The sequence below is a fragment of the Nannobrachium achirus genome (assembly GCF_963921795.1).
Source record: "Nannobrachium achirus genome assembly, chromosome: 16".
Taxonomy (NCBI): Eukaryota; Metazoa; Chordata; class Actinopteri; order Myctophiformes; family Myctophidae; genus Nannobrachium; species Nannobrachium achirus.
Window position 1 is genome coordinate 28038455 of NC_137823.1, and position 20175 is coordinate 28058629.

The window sequence follows — 20175 nt, forward strand, 5'->3', positions numbered from 1 at the left end:
TAACAAATCAGAACTGGTTATTGTCAAACACGTCTAATAATCATGAACGTCAAATACCCCCGACGCTGCTGCCATCTCAGCTAGGCCGCTCTAAATAAATGCCCCTTGACATTCTAGCAGGAAAGTTCATTCCTCACTTCACCTTGTGGTTGTGACAGCAATGTGCTTCATTTCGCTCCAAGGCAAAGTGAACATTTCGTCAGCTCTCTCTCCACCATGTGTGCCCGCCTGCCTGCCTGCCATCCACCAGAATCAGCAATCATCCATAAAGAGGCAGTCAAGTCAGTGGATGAAAGAAAGGCACCAAACTATTACAATCTATCATTGAATCACTTAAATCCTCTATACTCCACTAAACTCATTCACACCACGATGGTTTACCGCGATTAAAAAACGAAGTCTGGAGCGTATTGTCGGAAAGTGCACTTCGTTTGGGCTGGTGTGAAGTCTCATGCGAATTATTATTTTTAATTTTTTTCACAGTTTTGTTTACTTGAGATTCAGGGCATACACTACTGTACACCAGTAAGACTCCCTAATCGGGAGATAAGCGACCGTCAGGTCGCATGCACAAACTTTAGGCAATAGTAGGCAATCAGGAGGGAATATGGGAAATGGGACAGATCCATGTTGATGACATGACTTTAGAGATACTGTGTACCGCTTTGCGTGATTTTAGGGCAAATTCTTCAGCAAGAATCGTCCTCATGGTGGTGCTAGAAGAGGGCCATGTAAGAAATGAGGTGGTTTGGTTGTGGTTTGGCAGCCAAGGAGTGTGTGTGCAAAGTTTGGCATGGATAGGGGCAACGGTGGCGGAGATTTGAGTAGGGGAAAAGTGTGATGTGACGTGACGTGTAACTTGTTCGCATATTGTGGGAAACCTCCACAAAAAAGAAATGTAAAGCAGTCATATAAGTGGCATGGCTCATGCGAATTCTGGTGCGGATCAAACAACCAAATTCTAATCCGCAAATAAAATCGCACCGAGTCTACCAAACTAAGGGTGTGAATCTGCCCTTAATCTGTACTTGGTCCACTCTTTTCTTCCCTCTAAATCTTGCCTTAAAAAATGCATTAAAACTGTCCATGAAAAGGCAGATTACATCACATAACCTACTAGAAAAGAGAAAACTAAATGAAGAGAACTTTTCATTCCAGGCCCAGGGATAAATTACATTATTTCAGTAGCCAAAGTGGATACAGCAGCCAACAAAGTGGAATATATAAATCAATACAATGTAATTCAGGAAACAACAGGAACTAGACATCCCACTGCGAATGATCAAAACAGAGTATGCCCATCTCATTGCAGTGAGTTTTTTTTTTGCCCTTCTGGCTCATTTTGTTACCTGATATGTAAATTATTTGGTGACTTTTGTGCAAATGAATGAATTCGAAACCCTAAAAATCTGACATCATCACCGCAAAGAGCAGTCATTATAGTCCAAGACAAAAGCTGTTCCTCAGCGAACCCTGGCATCCGTCACTTAGGCATGTCATTAAAAATAAAACGATGCTGCGAGGCTATACTTATAGTAACCTACTTTATGTGGTAAAAAAACAACACATCACACTTTCTCCCCCCCATACCCACGAGCATCCAGGTCAGACGGAGTTCAGGGCACAAAAAAAGCTGATATTATTGAAAATAATTTAACGCATTTAGGTCTAGAATTATTTAATGTTTTAGCTATTGAAAAATAGCAGATATACAAGCTCACAGCGCGGCACCGAGTGCCGCGCTGCGAGCTTGTAGATCTGCTATTTTTGAAAAATATTTTTTTGAATATAAGCGAACATTGGTAACTCAAATATTTGCTTCCGGATGGTCCCTGGAACAACATAATTGAGATGGGGGTCCGCGGCCAAATGCATGTAATTTTGGGGGTCCTTGACATGAAAAGGTTTGAGAACCACTCATTTAGAAGAAGGATTTTAGAAGACATTTATAGAATCGGGTCAAAAATATTCAAAGACTTGCACAAATGTTCACGATTTTTCGAAAATAGCAGATCTACAAGCTCACAGCGCAGCACTCGGTGCCGCGCTGTGAGCTTGAATCTGCTATTTTGTAATAGTTAAAGCATAAAATAATGGTTAAAGTGGTTCAAATCTATAGTGACACAGATTTGCGTTCAGGCCTAAATCGTTTAATATGAATGATGTCCACTGGCGTTTTGGAATTAATGCGTGTTGTAATGGCTTAAGCTCACTCTTACACTTCTTTGTATAAAAAAGGGAAGGGTGGGATAATGCCTCTCTCTCCAGCAGAGGAAATAGTTATACTGTAATTTGTTCATATCGTCATTGTCGGGTGGAAACTTGTATCTCCAAGTTTCAAATTTGTATGTTCTCTCGCCAAGTAAAGCCCCGCTTCATCATACAAGGCCGTCAAACAAAAGTAGTAAACAGCAGATCTACAAGGCCTCGCGGTGCGAGGCGTTGTGTGCTTGTAGATCGGCTGTGTTCACTAGTTTAAATCATTTTTAAAATGATAAATGCTATGTCCCTTTTGGACATACAAGGTTTCCACCCGACAACGACGATATGCTTTAATGGACTCCGACCATGCTCAGTTATTTTCCAGACAGAAATGTCTTCAGGCTGGTGAGTGACGTACGTCCTACTCCCAGGATCCAACATCCTGATGCTTTTCAATACCTCTGAAGGCTTTCAAGTTAATATCACAATGCTTTTAAGTAACGCATGACACTGATATATTGTTTTGAACTATTAGCCCCGGTCTACTCAAATTCCTCATCCTAACTAGGGCTCTTATTATTTCCATGACCTGATTTGAAACATTTTAGGTCTTCCTCGGCCTGGTGGGAATGAGCGTACACAATATCACCAGAATTGCACGCTGTGTTCATGATTTGAGGCATTTTGTTCAAAACAGACAAATCCTGCAAACTGAGCTGACAGCCATACAGGACCTACAACCAGTGCATTAGGATAACGGCCCAGAGATCATCAAAGATCCTAGTCACCCCAGCAAGGGAGAGTTCACGTCTGGAAAATGCTACAGTACGGGGCATAAGGCCTCAACCCAGAAGGCTCAAGTACAGTTTCTACTGTATCTGAAGGCCATAAGAACCTATGAACTGTGATATAAACTGCAACAGTAGCTTTCTACAATCTAAAGATACAGACTGTACAAATTCCATACACATTTTGTATGGAAATGTCTGACTTCTACATCAATTGTTTAGTTCTGTACTTCTCAATTAACGGTCAACACTTTACTGCCACCACTGCAGCTATGTACTGTAGGTGACTGTGCTATTTATATAGTAGGCTACTATATAACATATCTAATGTACCGATGTGTGTGCACACACACATATTATATTTGCTGTATACAGTATACAGATCCATCTAAAAAAAATAGAATATGGTGACAAAGTAAATTCTTATTCTGGAATATAATTCAACAATTTAAACATTCATATATTCTAGATACATTGCGCATGCAGTGAAATATTCCAAATCTTTTTTGCTCAAATTTAGAATTTTTATGGCATAATATAATAATAATAATTGTGAATATAAAAAATCCATATATCCCAAAATATTACAATATTACACGAGACCACTCAAAACAAGGATTTATAATAGAGAAATGTCAAACTTCTGAAGTCAGAGTTGCTTGAAGAAGTCCAGTGGGAAGTTTCCGCAGTCAGTTATGATTTGGGGTGCTAGGGCATCTGCATGCTTTTGTACATAATATTCATTTTTTAGATGGATCTGTATAATATAAGCTACCAGGGACGTGCTGTCCATTGGGAAAAGCGGGACAACTTCCATACGGCCGGTTCATTCCCGGCCGGTCCAGGCCGGTTGTTCCATTTTGGGGGCTTTGCGGCCAACAAAGTAAATTGTCACTGTCGGGCAGAAACCTTGTATCTCCAAGTTTCAAATGTATACATTTTTTCGCAGAGCAAAGCCCTGCTTCATCAAGGCCGTTGCACAAAAGTAGTGAAAACAGCAGATCTACAAGCACACAACGCCTCGCGGTGCGAGGCGTTGTGTGCTTGTAGATCGGCTGTTTTCACTAGTTTAAATCATTTTTAAAATGATAAATACAAAACAAACGGTTTTGGACATACAAGGTTTCCACCCGACAACGATGAAATATAACTCATGTACAGTAATCGGCCCAATGGCTTGTCACTTGTCATGATCTGAAATGGCAAGCAGCGCTATAGAGAGAGATCTCTCTCTATAGCGCGCAATGAGGGCCTCTACAACTCTTTTTCCCGGGCTGAATCAGGGGCCCAGCACGTCCCTGTAAGCTACTGAACAGAGCACTTCAGGGTTCAGACTGAGTCTTGCTCAAGGACACTTTGACATGCCGCCGGGAACGGCGGGAAGCGCCGTGATTGGACTGTGAACTTGGCTCTCAGGCTGCACTTGTCGGGACCACAAGGGGTTAATGGCAATCAGGTCTACGTTAAGGGCCCTACTATGTTAGTCAATGAGCCTCTCCCAGGATAGACTCCGAAAGGTTTCTTTGATCAGACAAAGGGAATAGAAAAGAAGACAGGTGGGAGTCTGGATAGATGAAGAAAAATGCAGCAGACTAAAGGAAGACGTGAATTGCAAAGACAAGCGGCGCAGGTCGACAAAAGCACATTACGTCGGTAGAGGACAGCCCGTCACTCTGTCACACAAAGCTTTGACTTTAGAGCAACATTCAAAGCACATTACTCTAGGTGGGAGGGACTGGGGCGGTAACTATGCTTTTGGGCATAATTAGTGTGGTTGCCCAACAGGGCAACACATTATAGTCCTGGGGAAACTTTATCTATTACTACGGTAACTTTTCTGCTGCCATTGGAAATGAGAGGGTAACTCCTCAAAAATGACGTAACTTTATTGATTACTAGGGTAACTTTTCCACCTCCATTGGATATTGATGGAATCAATGGGAATGGGAATCAATAGGGAATCAATCGGATAGGGAATCAATAGGGAATCAATGGGAGTGGGAATCAATAATCAATAGGGAAACAATTGGTCGAGCTTCACATGACAGTTAGCTGGATGGAAATCGGAATCGGCCAATATAAAATGATATCAAACTGGCCGAATCGGTGACCGCCAGGTCACTGACATAAATACCGGTTTTATGCCAATTGTGTCTATGGCACTGCACAGCATGATGCTCTGGTCCTGTGACTAAAGTAAACATTAGCAAGTAGCAGCCAGTCTACTTAGTGGTAGCCTACAGCAGGGGTCTTCAACGTTTTCAGGCCGGGGACCCCCAAACTGATGGGGAGATGGAGCAGGGACCCCCTACCACCTCGTAGGGTGGGGGGGTCGGGGCTACGACATATTTTTTATTTTAAACATGTTCAAGTTACTGCGAGCAGGGTGGGCCGTACCACAACCATTTCTAAACATACTACTTATTAACTGAGAACAAATGTCAATACTATCAACAATATGTCAATTGCATAGTAATCATGTATTCAAGCTATTCAAAATGGATAGAATCATGATTTATTTTTTAAATAAATGTGGAAAAAGGCAAAAAGGCAAAAAAAAGAAAAAAAAAACATTTTTTGAAATCTTTTTTTTTTTTTTTTTTTTTTTTTTAAGCAATAATTTCGCGGACCCCCTGCAGTACCTCCGCGGACCCCCTAGGGGTCGCGGACCCCCTGTTGAAGACCCCTGGCCTACAGAATACAGATGGTGCTGATTACCTTTGCAATGTAAGGATATATTCCATAATCCTGTGTCAATGTCGTCTCCAAAAAGGAAAAAAAAGCATGCGTCACCTGCTTTCCTCCTGCCTAGTCCAGACGGTCATATTAGACTGGATATTGTCTGTGATTTTGGATATTGCACTATTGGTTTTGGCAGGTCAGACCTTCATAAAACCGGTGGATCGGTATCGGCCAAGAATTTTGCAATCGGTCCATCTCTACTGCAGAATATAGTCACGTCAGCAACCACATCTTTTCTAGTTTCTATATGCTGTGAGGAAAAACAATAGTTAGTTCTACTTGTACGTGGGTGTCATGCACTGAAAAAGCCAAAACAAAGCATATCTACAAGTCACAATGTGACATAGCTCTGTTTACATAATGCGAATGTATAAGTGTTCCCCATTTTCAACAGTTTCTATTATATTTTGACACTTGCTTTGGCAATGTAAAACGTATGTTTTCTCATGCCAATAAAGCTCCTTTGAATTGAATTGTGTCGCAGTGAGCGACACTCCCCCACAACGAGGTACAAACCTGGCACTACAGCATATCGTCGTTGTCGGGTGGAAACCTCGTATCTCCAAGTTTCAAATGTGTACGTTCTATCGCAAAGGAAAGCCCTGCTTCATCATACAAGGCCGTCGCACAAAAGTAGTGAAAACAGCCGATCTACAAGCACACAACGCCTCGCGGTGCGAGGCGTTGTGTGTTGTGTGTTGTGTGTGTAGAGGATGACATTTTATTCCCGTTCCCGTGGGTCCCGTGGGTCCCGCGGGATTCCCGTGGGACAGGTCAAATTTGTATTAATGCCAGGATCGGGACGGGACAGGATTGAAAATCAACAGGAGTGGGCAGGAGCGGGAATCATCCCAGACCAGTTCATCAAATCGCAGAAATAAATTGCACAGGAAAGTGAGGTCTTTGAACTGCGAACATTATAAGATTATACATTATATAATAATAAACATGATATCAAATATAATATGGATCAAAATAGAAAAACATCTGCGCGATTTTTTATTTTATTTATTTTTTCGGGAGCGGGATGTGAACGGGAGTGATTTTGACCAGGAGCGGGATGGGACCAGCAGTCATTTTACAGGAGTGGGACAGGATGGGATTTTTTTCCCCACTCTAGCCCAGGATTGGGATGGGACAGGATTTTTTCTGCGGGAGTGGGACGGGACAGGAGTGAAAATTCATCAAAATGTCATCCTCTATTGTAGATCGGCTGTTTTCACTAGTTTATCATTTTAAAAATGATAAATACAAAACAAACAGTTTTGGACATACAAGGTTTTCACCCGACAACGACGGTATGCTGCGGGCCTCCTCATGACCTATAGGCTGACCTTTAAGCTGACGTGTGATTCAAACAACACTGTAGGCTGTTATCCCGCCTACTCACTATATGGAGTGCAATAAATCCTTGCTGAGCTATGACTAATACCCAATTTCTTCTGTGTGACATCTCCGCACACACACACACACACACACACACACACACACACACACACACACACACACACACACACACACACACACACACACACACACACACACACACACACACACACACACACACACACACACACACACACACACACACACACACACACACACACACAGTTTCTGGGAGTGCACGTGCCTGTGCAATATGGACAGGCACGTGCAAACCTCAATATGGTGATGTTCAGTCCGCTTATTTCATAAATCGCCGTTGTCGGGTGGAAACCTTGTATGTCCAAAACTCTTCGTTTTTCATTTATCATTTTAAAAATGATTTAATCTAGTGAAAACAGCTGATCTACAAGCTTGTAGATCTGCTATTTTCACTACCTTTGTGTGACGGCCTTGTATGATGAAGCAGGGCTTTACTTTGCAAAAAGACATACAAATTTGAAACTTGGAGATACAGGGTTTCTGCCCGACGGTGAAAACTAAACATTCCTTAAAAAAAATATTTTAAAGTATTATATATGTTTCTGACATTTAGTCTCGGTGCTGACCAATAAACGCAGAAGTTGACATATTGTACACCTCTCCTGTTCCAGGCCATTTTCCAATACCGTAGCTTCATTTGATTGGCACAGAAGCAGATTTAAATTAGACGTGAAGGTGTAATGTGATTCCGGGTGACCTGCTGCTAAGCCAATCAAACGAAGCAACGGCAAATTTAACTGGAACAGGAAACGCGTCCTACAGTCCAATAAATGAAATCGAAAGAGCTGCCATCTCCGATTTACTTCCCGTATCTCGGGACTGGAAGCAGATTGGAGTCTAACTAGTAAGACACCTCAGAGTGCCATGCGACCTCACCTGGCCCTAAAGGGTGAGGTCGCGCCAATTCTTGGCCATCTGGCCAGTGATGTATATGGGACCAGTTACTCATATATGGATACCCTGCATGATAGTCAACAATGTTATGTCAAAACATGCCCATATATGGGCATTACCAAATATGGGCATTCCCAGATATGTCTTGGCGAGTTAGGGCCTGGGTTTGATGCCTGGGGATCTCCATATAATTATGGGCATAAGGGGTCCTTTATTAATATATATCCATATACATATGGACTATATAACGGAAGGTAGGGTGTAAATCAGAGTAAAGTGGATTGATGACATAAGAAAGTGGAACAGGAAGTGATGTCACAGTGACAGTATGGCTATCCAGGGTTTGATCTTTGTTTAGGTGATGTAACCTGACATCACTTCCGTAACGGAAGGACAAGCTATGACATTTCTCATGGTATACTGCGACCTTCGGTCGCAATAATTCCAATGGAAGAGTGAATGTGAACACAGCTTCAGAACGAGTCTATAGCTCCATGGTCAGTTAACTAAATATTGGACCCGGGCACAAGCCACACAATCTTCCCAAGCGATCGGGTCCAATATTTAGTTCAGTGACCATGGAGCTATAGACGGTAACATGGCATTGGTTAGACCTCCCTTTGGTTAGACCACCTAAAATGTTGATAGTAAAATGACTTTTTAGGAGAACATTTGTAGGATTTGTGTACCATTTCGCCTCTAGTGGCTACAATTGGGATGGCGGGTCTTGCTAAATTACATCTTTGCTCCAGTTATGCACAGAGCCGATTCGGTCGCGACGGTGCGCCTCCCTCGACCAGTGGTTCCCAAAACGAGACCCAAAAGAGACATTTCATATCTCTCCAGGACCCAAAGTAGTGAAAATAGCAGATCTACAAGCTCACAGTGTGTCGTGAATACAACGTATGGTGAGCTTGAAGATCTGCTATTTTCACTACTTTTTTTTTTACTTTGTGAAAATCTTTTGAAATAGTAATATAAAAAAATCAGTAGGGGAACATAAGGAATATGTCAAGTACAGCACTTAACACCCCCCACCACACACACACACACACACAAACAGTGTATTGTAAGCAATTAACCTCCTACCATTAAGTGGATACTGTGCGTGTGTGTGTGTGCGTGCGTGCGCGTGTCATCTCACCAGCAGCCAGCAGAGCAGACAGAAGCCAGCAGATGTCCAGGGAGGGGGGGGGATCCAGCAGGCAGGCAAGCCGTCTCCTCTCTCGCCGTGAAGTCAGCACTTCTCTGTCACATCAAATAATTGAATTTCCATTCGTCAGCAGTATTCACCATCTATCCCACACTCAGCAGGTCCCTGGCGGAGCGAGTGGGAGAGAGAGAGAGAGAGAGAGAGAGAGAGAGAGAGAGAGAGAGAGAGAGAGAGAGAGAGAGAGAGAAAGAGGAGAGAGAGTGGGAGAGGGAAGGATGAGTATACTGTAACCGATTCAGAACGGGTACACATTATTGTGTATCATTATTTTATGCTTTAACTATTGAAAAATAGCAGATATACAAGCTCACAGCGCGGCACCGAGTGCCGCGCTGCGAGCTTGTAGATCTGCTATTTTTGAAAAATCGTGAAAATTTGAATTTTGACCCGATTCTATAAGTGTCTTTTGAATCCTTCTAAGATTTTTTTGAAAAACCTATGTTTCTATGTCAGCAATCTGGCCAGCCATCGTCAAAGAAAATTAAGGTCCTTTTCACTTAACTGGAGCTCGGTTAGTCTGTTCTTGAGAGACTACTATGTAAGTGGTTCTCAAACCTTTTCATGTGATGGACCCCCAAAATGATATTTATTTGGCCATGGATCTCAAAATATTTAGTTCCAGGGACCACCCAGAAGCAACATTTGAGTTACAATTGTTCGCTTTGAAAATACATATATTCAAAGATTTGCACACATTTTCACGACTTTTTCAAAAATAGCAGATCTACAAGCTCGCAGCGCGGCACTCGGTGCCGGCCGCGCTGTGAGCTTGTATATCTGCTATTTTTCACTGGTTAAAGCATTCAGTAATTCTAGGCCTAAATGGGTAATTACCATAATGTGAGATGGCTTTAGAAAGATTGCACAAATTGTCACAGCTACTGTGTAAGTTATCGGACATGAAGCCAGGACCCTGCACAGTGTTGGCGGAGGGCATTCGTTTGCTTCTTAGAATGCATTCCATACTTTGTCAACTGCCAAATGCATTCCCCCAAACAACCCTGCAACAATACATTGTTATAGCATACAGCAGTTTTCATGCCCAAGGACCCCTTAGTTGAAAGAGAGATGAAGCAGGGACCCCCACAACCTTTTCATAGGTTCCATATAGTTTCTTCATTTGACAGCACAATAATCAGTGTATGTATTTTGGATTCATGTCAATCTGTGTTTTCAGATATTTAACCACTTGAACCGTCAATACTTTAATAAACTTGACCTTTCACTCTGTACTTAGTCTGTTCTTTTTCCCCTCTACACCAAACCTCTTTGCCGAAAATAGCCAATCTACACGCCAATCTACACGCTCACAATGCCTCGCAACGCGGCGTTGCGAGGCATTGTGAGCTTGTAGATCTGCTATTTTTGGCTTAAGTTCTCCTAATGTGGACACTAGGGTTCAAGCGGTTCATGTTAAAAAAAGGAGAAAAAGGTTTCCATCACACAACAATTTGGAGGACCCCCTGTAGTAACTCTGAGGACCCCCTAGGGGTCCCAGACCCCCTGTTGAAGACCCCTGGCATACAGTATTAGCATATTTCTATAGCCCTACAGACTACCATCATATACAGTAAAGTGCATGCAAACAGCAGCAGAACATCTGAATTGTGCCGTACAATAATTATAAATAAATTACAACTATAATCACTATCAAAAAGTACAGTAACCATCAGCCGTAAACCATGCTAAAAGTGAATCTAATCAGTTTGTTTAATTAAGTTGTTTTGTTTTTCTTTTTGTAACTACCGTGCTAGCCAATGGGTACATTTCCATTTTAGCTATGGTAATCACAAAGTAAATAATTGTAATATCCTAGTGTCACTGTGTAATTAAAATCATTTGCAACCATATCCCAAATTAAATTGGGTACCTGCAGTGCTGGAGGAGGACTAGGGGGCATTCTGATTGTGCTGAGGTTGAACATTCAATTGGTACCAGACAGGTCTTTACTCTGTGCACATACAGAGTAGGATGTGCACAGTGCACATACAGAGTAGGATGTGCACAGTTGCCCCCATGTTTTATCGTCACTGTCGGGCGGAAAACCTTGTATCGCCAAGTTTCAAATTTGTAAAAAAAAATCACGAAGCAAAGCCCTGCTTCATCATACAAGGCTGTCGCACAAAAGTAGTGAAAACAGCAGATCTACAAGCACACAACTCCTCGCGGTGCGAGGCGTTGTGTGCTTGTAGATCGGCTGTTTTCACTAGTTTAAATCATTTTAAAAATGATAAATACAAAACAAACGGTTTTGGACGTTATACATTTTACACAGTACATCTATAGGGTATGGTTTGTGCACCCTGTTGTACTGTTCATGCTATATTTATCGTACTATAAATCCGTATGTTGGTTTGTCCTGACAGTGTACAACGAAAGCCTTAATTACGCCTCGGGACAAAGAAAGTGTTTTGGATGTAATTTAATTAGATTCACCTGCACAGTGAAATGCTCACGGTTAATTTAACAGTGTACACACAGAGTTAAATGAACATAGAGGATTCTACAGTGTGGTCCCACTACTGAATGGACCCTTTACGGACAAAAAGGAAGAGTGGGCACTGAATCACAGGAGTATAATTTACCATTAGAAAGGCATGATGGTGGATGAGCTTGTGTGTGTGTAGTAAAGGGGCGAGGATGTAAACTCTTGACTTTAGGGCAGCGGTTTTCAAAGTGGGTGACGGGGCACCCTGGGGTGCCGTGACGGTAGTCCAGGGGTGCCGCGAGATAATTTGATAATATTTGGAATTTATTTGGACAAACTTGAAGTACAAAGTTATTTTCAGTCAGTTCTAACCAAAATGGCTATTATCTCAATGTTTTCCTTGCAACATAATCACGTCACTGTCGTCGTCACTGTCGGGCAGAAAACGTATCTCCAAGTTTCAAATGTGTAGGTCTTTTGGTAAAGCAAAGCCCTGCTTCATCATACAAGACCGTCGCACACAACTAGTGAAAACAGCCGATCTACAAGCACACAACGCCTCGCATCGCGCTGTTTTCACTAGTTTAGTACATTTTATACTGTAGATGATAAATACAAAACGAACGGTTTTGGACATACAAGGTTTCCACCCGACAACGACGATATGCAATAAATACAAGGTGCTGGGAGTGAAAATTATGATGCCTCGGATTAAAAAAATAATATTTATGGGGTGCCCCGAGACAAAAAAAGTTTGGGAACCCCTGCTTTAGGGTACCATACTGTAGTTCACACACAATAAGCTGCAGTACCTTAAAACATGAAATGGTAACATAGCCTACTTAGAATATTGTGTGCAGCACTATTACCCACCATGCATTGCATGAACAGTCAGAGATGGTTATTTTTAGGCATTACAGTAGTTAGGTATAGGGATGGGACGACCTGAAAATGTCATATCACGATTATTGTGACCAAAGAAACCACGATTTACCAGTAAGACTCCCTAATCGGGAGATAAGCGACCGTCAGGTCGCAGCGTGATTTTAGGGCAAAATGTGTAGGAGCAGTGTCCAAAAATGTGTTTGAAAAAATCGGCCTGATGGTGGCGCTATATGGGACAGATCCATGTTGAGGAGATGAGTGTAAAGCAAGTGTGTACCGATTTGCGTGATTTTCGGGCCAAATTTGTAGAAGCAGTGTCCAAAAATGTGTTTTGCAAGAATCAGCCTCATGGTGGCGCTAGAAGAGGGCCATGTGAGAATTGATGGGTGGAGGTTGTGGTTTGGCAGGCAAGGAGTGTGTGTGCAAAATTTGGCATGGATCGGGCAACGGTTGCGGAGATATGAGCAGGGCAAAAGTGTGACGTGTGACGTGTGACAGACAGACTGACTGACTGACGGACAGCTGGTCGAGGTTTTGATAGTAAATGAGACCTGATGGTCGCAATGATATTATCGCGATAATCAAAATATCCCCAACATCCATATCCTTGGGCGGAACATTTCCCCAAAAATAGCCGATCTACAAACTCTGAGCTTGAAGTTGTGAGCTTGTAGATCTGCTATTTTTTGGCAAAGATTTGGTAGAGAGTGAAAAAAAAAATTACTGTATCAAGTACGTTATTTACAGGTGTGTTTTACCAATTATAGACTATTTAAATACCACATGCAGCTCGGCAAATAAAAGGTCGGAGGACGATATCACAATAAAATCCACAATACGATTATCCTGAGCATTTTTTATCACGATAAATGATAATATCGCTTATCGTCCCATCCCTAGTTAGGTACTGTATGGGATATTGGTGCAGTATAGGTCAGGGTAGTTAGGACAGTTAGCGAGATTGGGCTTTGTTTGGTTCTGCTCGGGTTCTGGTTGGTGGCTGTGTGCAATGCACGGTGCTTATCCTTCTTGTGGCGGCTGTAACTATCAGCCAACGCCAGCATCAAACGCATATGCTGAAAGAAAGTGATGCTTTTTCAGTTCTTTTGTTAACTTCAGGATACAACCCTTTTTAGGCCCACTTTATGTTTCCAGACTGAGTGCAAGCAATCGAGATAAATTCAGTTAGGTGTTAATGGAAAGTACGAACAACAGCCAGAGGGGGTTCTCAGGAGACGCTTCATCTCTACGCCACCCCTTTTTAAAGAAGAACATTCTCTCTCCAGCAAAAATGCAATTGACGTGGAATAGTAGCCCAGCATAGTCTGGACAGCATAATCTAGACCAGAATTTAGGAGATGAAGGCAATGTCTCTTGGTCAGAGAAGAGGAAATAAGCAAACATTAATTTTGGTGAAAATGGCTATTTCCTTTATTTGATGTACAATGATATAGGGTTTAAGTGGTTTACTAAGTTTTGTTTAGTTGAAGTAGGCCAAAGGTTCTCAACTTTTTCAGGCCGCGACCCCCAAAATAATCATATTTTAACTGGAGAGCCCCCCCACCCTAAACTGTAAAATGCCTAAACTGTAACCCTATGCCTAAACTGTAACACTAAGTTGAGACATTACATTTTGTATAACACGATTCTATTGTGAAAATAGCTCACATGCATGTAGATCGCCTATTTTCAAACATTTTTAGCCTCTAATATTTGACAATTTGGCCAATGTTTAATTTGTCATTTTAGAGGTATTAAAACATCCTTAAATTGTCACTTCAGAAATGTGCAGACACCCTCTATACACTAAAACTTTTTGTTGGTTTGTTTACTGTTGAGTGAGAAAACAATGTTGCACATTAAGCTAATCATCTGTGGACCCCCAAAAATAATTTGGGGGTCGGGACCCCCAGGGTCCACAGGTTGAGAACCACTGATGTAGGCTGTAGTGTAGGGCCTATCCTTTGTACGTCATCTTAAAATGTGCAAGTACTTTTGGTGAATAAAACCCGTATTTTTCCACCTTTACCTGTCGTTCCCAGTCGTATGCTTAGGCCTGGTCCTTCACAGTCAGTCACATCAGTCATAGTTAGACGCTAACAATGTTTTGTCGACTCTCTTGTGAGTTTTATCATGGAGCGGTTCAGACTGAGTCCCCACTCCCCATAACAATGAAGAAAAATGTCCTCACCTGTTCTCACATCTACTATACTACTTTAAAGCAGGGGTCTTCAACAGGGGGTCCCCAGAGTTATTACAGGGGGTCCTCCAAATCTTTGTGTGATAGAAACCTTTTTTTCTCCTTTTTTATATTAACCACTTGAACCCTAGTGTCCATATTAGGAGAACTTAAGCCAAAAATAGCAGATCTACAAGCTCACAACGCCTCGCAGCAAAGAGCTTTGGTGCAGAGGGGAAAAAGAGCAGACTAAGTACAGAGTGAAAGGTCAACTTTATTAAGTATTGACAGTTCAAGTGGTTAAATATCTGAAAACATAAATTGACATGAATCCAGAATACACTGACGCTTGCGCTGTCAAACGATGAAACTATATGGAATCTACCAGTAAGACTCCCTAATCGGGAGATAAGCGACCGTAGGTCGCTTATCTCCACAAATAGGGCAAAAATTTGTTTTTCCTAAATCTTCCTGATCCATGTTGATGACATGAGTGTAGACATGCTGTGTAGTGATTTTCGTGATTTTAGGGCAAAATCTGTAGGAGTTACGGCATTTTATGTGAGCTGCAGTGGAGGGGGTCCTCCACTGGGGGCGCCACCACTTTTGCATCCGTTCTGGAGCACCAGGAGTCGGTGGTCCCCGGGAATTCCCCGTGAGCAGCCCCGTTGGCGTGGTCATTTGGTCATTTTTGGCACATTTGGTCATTTTTTACATCTGGGGGTCCCCCAGGGACCTGATCCATGTTGATGACATGAGTGTAGACATGCTGTGTAGTGATTTTCGTGATTTTAGGGCAAAATCTGTAGGAGTTACGGCATTTTATGTGAGCTGCAGTGGAGGGGGTCCTCCACTGGGGGCGCCACCACTTTTGCATCCGTTCTGGAGCACCAGGAGTCGGTGGTCCCCGGGAATTCCCTGTGAGCAGCCCCGTTGGCGTGGTCATTTGGTCATTTTTGCACATTTGGTCATTTTTTACATCTGGGGGTCCCCCAGGGACCTGGGGGTCCCTGGAGCTCCGGGGGTCCTTGGAGGTTGTAGTTTGGAGGCAAGGAACGTGTGTGCAAAATTTGGCATGGATCGGGGCAACGGTTGCGGAGATATGAGCAGGGCAAGAGTGTGACGTGTGAGGTGTGACAGACAGAGGGACTGACACTACTTACACTACTTACACTACTTACACTTTGTGGAGGTTTTGATAGTAAATGCGACCTACGGTCGCAATGAACAGGTTGTGCGGGTCCCTGCTTCATCTCTTTCTCAACTAAGGGGTCCTTGGCCTGAAAACGTTAAGGGTTTTTTGTCGCCTCACATAATACTATATTTGCTTTGTTTCAGAACATGACTACCTCTTACACACCTCTATGGTTGGTACTGAAATGAGAATATTATGGAAAAAGGAGAAATCTTCCATTCATTTTCACTGATAGTTCAGTCTGCATTATTATACTCAATTATTGACTTCATAGATTGCTTGTGTGTATGTGTCCTTTTCTCAAAAGAAAAGTTTTCCATCCAATTGCAATAACTAGCCTATAGGCCAATTTATATTCATTGACCAATTCTGGGAAAGATGCTTTCATTAGAATTTATTGCAGCCATGAGAGATAACCACATTTCATTAACGAGTTTGACAGAATAACACAAATACCAGAACTGCATGCAGTTATTACAGTCACAATCAATCATTTATGAATGCTGAAACTGCTGGTGGTGACTGTTCCATTCTCGTCTTGTTGGACTTCAGATTCATCACAGTACAGCATACCAGTAAGGGCGAAAGTCTTGGCCATCTGTCCTGGCCATATATGGATTCTGTTAGTGTGGTTCTCCTAACAGGGCATCATCTGGGATACAATCCCTTTTATGCCCATGTATGGAGATCCCTAACAGAGTCCCTTTTATGCCCATATGGAGATCCCTGCTCTGAGTATCTGACATCACTGTGATGTCACCTGTGATGTCACAGTGATGTGTCAGGGGAACCACAGTGTCAGGCGTTACCCCCGGCTTCACCGGGCGTGTCGAACGTCACGTCAACATCGACGCTGGGAACACTCCCGGTTTAATTAATGAAGGGCTCCATTGCCGACGTCAACATCAACGTCACAATGCCGTCATTTTGGTGGCGCCCCATAGAGCAGTGGTTCTCAAGGTTTTCTGGATCAGGCTAGCCATACCCGTCTGGACGGATGTCTACGGACAAGCTGTGACGGTTCTGATAGTAAACTGCGACCCAGCACAGCAGTGCAGTGGGTCAGTATCATGTGCCACGGTCCACAGTTGACATCATATTTATGTCACAGGTTTCTTGGGTCTCTCGGACTCTCCCCTCCCCCCCACTATAACTTGTGGAGCCTCAGGGTTCCCCCAGGGACCCCCAGCATGAGATCAACATGACTCACCAGTACTGCAATGGAGGTCGTTTAACCATAATCGTGCTTTTAAATCTATCCCTTCTCCTGCTCTCCTCCCACCAAAGCCTTCAGTCAGAAGGTCCTGTATGCGATTGTAGGACATCAAATTAAAAGCCTAGCCATCTGAAACATGTAGATTATATAGTCATATTTTCAGGCACTGGATGTTCACAAAGTGGATGAAAAACAGCTTCGAAGTAGACTACAATGCATGCAGACAGCAGACAATAGCCTACAGGCCTATGTTAATATTTGCCTGTAGTGTTGTGTTCACTGTGTTCTGTAGTAATATTTTATGGTGTACTGTATTATTTAAGTTCTAAGTCTAACACTTTACAGCTTTGTGGTATACTCACCTCTGTTGTCATTTCAGTTCCTAGCCTGCCATGTGTCTTTCCACTCCCTTGATAATACAGACCTGCTCCCAATCCCTGCCAATTAGGCTACTCGCCTGCCTCTGGTTTTGCAATCAGCCACTGCTGTTTTCCCTGTTCATTGGTTTTGTTCATCCCACCCCCATTTCTCCTATTCTTTCTCCATGTTTTTGTATAGTTCTATCTGGGATACAATAGAATCCCTTTTATGCCATCAATATTAAGGCCATATTGCACCCTTATAGGCGTCTTACTGGTTGTTTTTAATCTCACTTCATTCTGTGTTTTTTTTTTTTTTTTTTTAAACTTGCCCTGCAAGCCAAATGACGTCATGATGACGTTATGATAACGTCCTCCAGTGACTCCAGTGACGTTCAGAACTAGGCCAGATCACAGCCCATATGGGGATGATCTTGACGTCATTACCAGGACTTCAAATGGACTATAGGATTAATGTTATTATTTGTTGTTGCGACCGTAGATCGCAGTTAACTATGGAAACCGGCACATCTTGTCCACGTATCTCTGTCTGTCTGTCTGTCTGTCTGTCTGTGCGTCACGCCTGACACGTGGTTCGCCTGACACATCACTGTGACATCACAGGCTCAGAGCAGGGATAACGCCTAATACTGTGGTTCCCCTGACACATCACTGTGACATCACAGGTGACATCACAGTAAGATACTCAGAGCAGGGATCACCATATATGGGCATAAACAGGTGACATCACAGTGGTGTGACTAGTTCAAACAGGGATCTCCATGTATGGGTATAACATGTTTAAATGTTAAAATGTATGTGTTATGGGCTGGCTGTTTTTCATTTTGTTTTAGTCTATTTTTCCTTATAGGGTCTGGCCTGGCTGGTATGTGGGCGTGTGGAGGTCTACCTGGGCGGCGTTCTCTCTTCCTGAATCATCCTCCTGTTGGCTGGCTGTTCTCCTGGGGTGGTTCCTCTAATCAAGCTGAGAGGATAAAAGCCTGGCTCTCCACCCCAGCCCTTGCCAGTTTGTTCAGTTGCCGACCGGTAAAAGTCACTGTGCCTCTGCTCTTCAGTGTGTTTTGGGCTGCGTTTTTACGTATTACTAATACCCCCTGTCTCTCTCACTCAGATCGCTCCCATTTCTCCACGCCTGCTGCCGGCCCGCCAGACCAGCTTTCTACAGCCAACAGCCCTAACTTGAATGTCTAATTTTGATTATTGAACTCTTTGATTTTTGAACTACCCGTATTTTCCGGACTATAAGGCGCACTTAAAAGCCTTTAATTTTCTCAAAAAACTACAGTGCGCCTTATAGTCCAGTGCGCCTTATATATGGATCATTCATTGACATTGACATTCCCTTTAGCACAGCTCCATCTGTTGGATGCATAACGCAACGGTACCGTCTATTATGTGCGCCTTATAGTCAGGTGCGCCTTATATATGAAAACAGTTTGAAAATAGACCATTCATTGACAGTGCGCCTTATAGTCAGGTGCGCCTTATAGTCCAGAAAATACTGTACGTTGAATTAAAGACACATTCAACTTGTCATTCTCTGGTTCTGAGTTCTGCTTTTGGGTCTAAGACACTTACCCTAACAGTATGTTGTGATGTTGTGGGAACCACTCAGAATCCCTTTTATTCCCATATATGGAGATCCCTGATGTCATCAATATTGAGCCCATATCTAACAGGACTTCATATAGGAATGCCCATATATGGAGGGAGGAAGACAGCCCATATCTTTGTAGCTGGTGTGATAGACGTCATAGGATAACGAATAACTGAGTAAGCATGTTTGGGGTCTCACAGCATATCTCCATATACAGTACATGGATCTCCATATATGGGTAACTGGACAGCCAAGACATGGCACGACCGTCGCATGTCGCCCTGAGGCGTCTTACCAGTAATGTTAGTTGAAATATGAGCATGTAAGGTTATATTCTGGGACATATCTGACTAGTTATGCTATTTATCTGGCCTCGATCGGACCCTCTCCGATTAATCCAGGACGTCCGTTTTCGTGGGCAGGATTTATGTTGTTTGAAATCGGTCATGGTTTGACTTGATCTGGCCCCAATCGAAACGTCACTGATTGGTCCAGGTCCTGAACGTGCTTACTGGGTGCCCATGTTCTGTCTAGCTTATACGACAATAACAAAAACATAGCAATATATCTCAAGCTCACAAATAGATCTGCAATTTCTGCTATGTTTGACACACGCCGGCATGAAAGTGGTTTAACACTGGAGGTCGAATCATTTCCTTCAAATGAACTCCCGACAAACCTGAAATTCTCATCATTGGCCCAGTTCTGCAGTCATCACGTGGTCTGTTGCCAAAAGCTAGACTGTGTGTGTGTGTGTGTGTGTGTGTGTGTGTGTGTGTGTGTGTGTGTGTGTGTGTGTGTGTGTGTGTGTGTGTGTTGATGGGACGATAAGTGACATTATCGTTTATCGTGATAAAAAACACCCACGATAATCGTATCGTCGAGATTTAATTTATCGTGATATCGTCCTCTGTCATGCACTGGGATCAATTCACCTTTTATTTGCCGAGCTGCATATCCGGTGCCAGTTAAACCCTCTATAATTTGTAAAAGGTACTTATAATATAATGTACTTGATACAGTCTTTTATT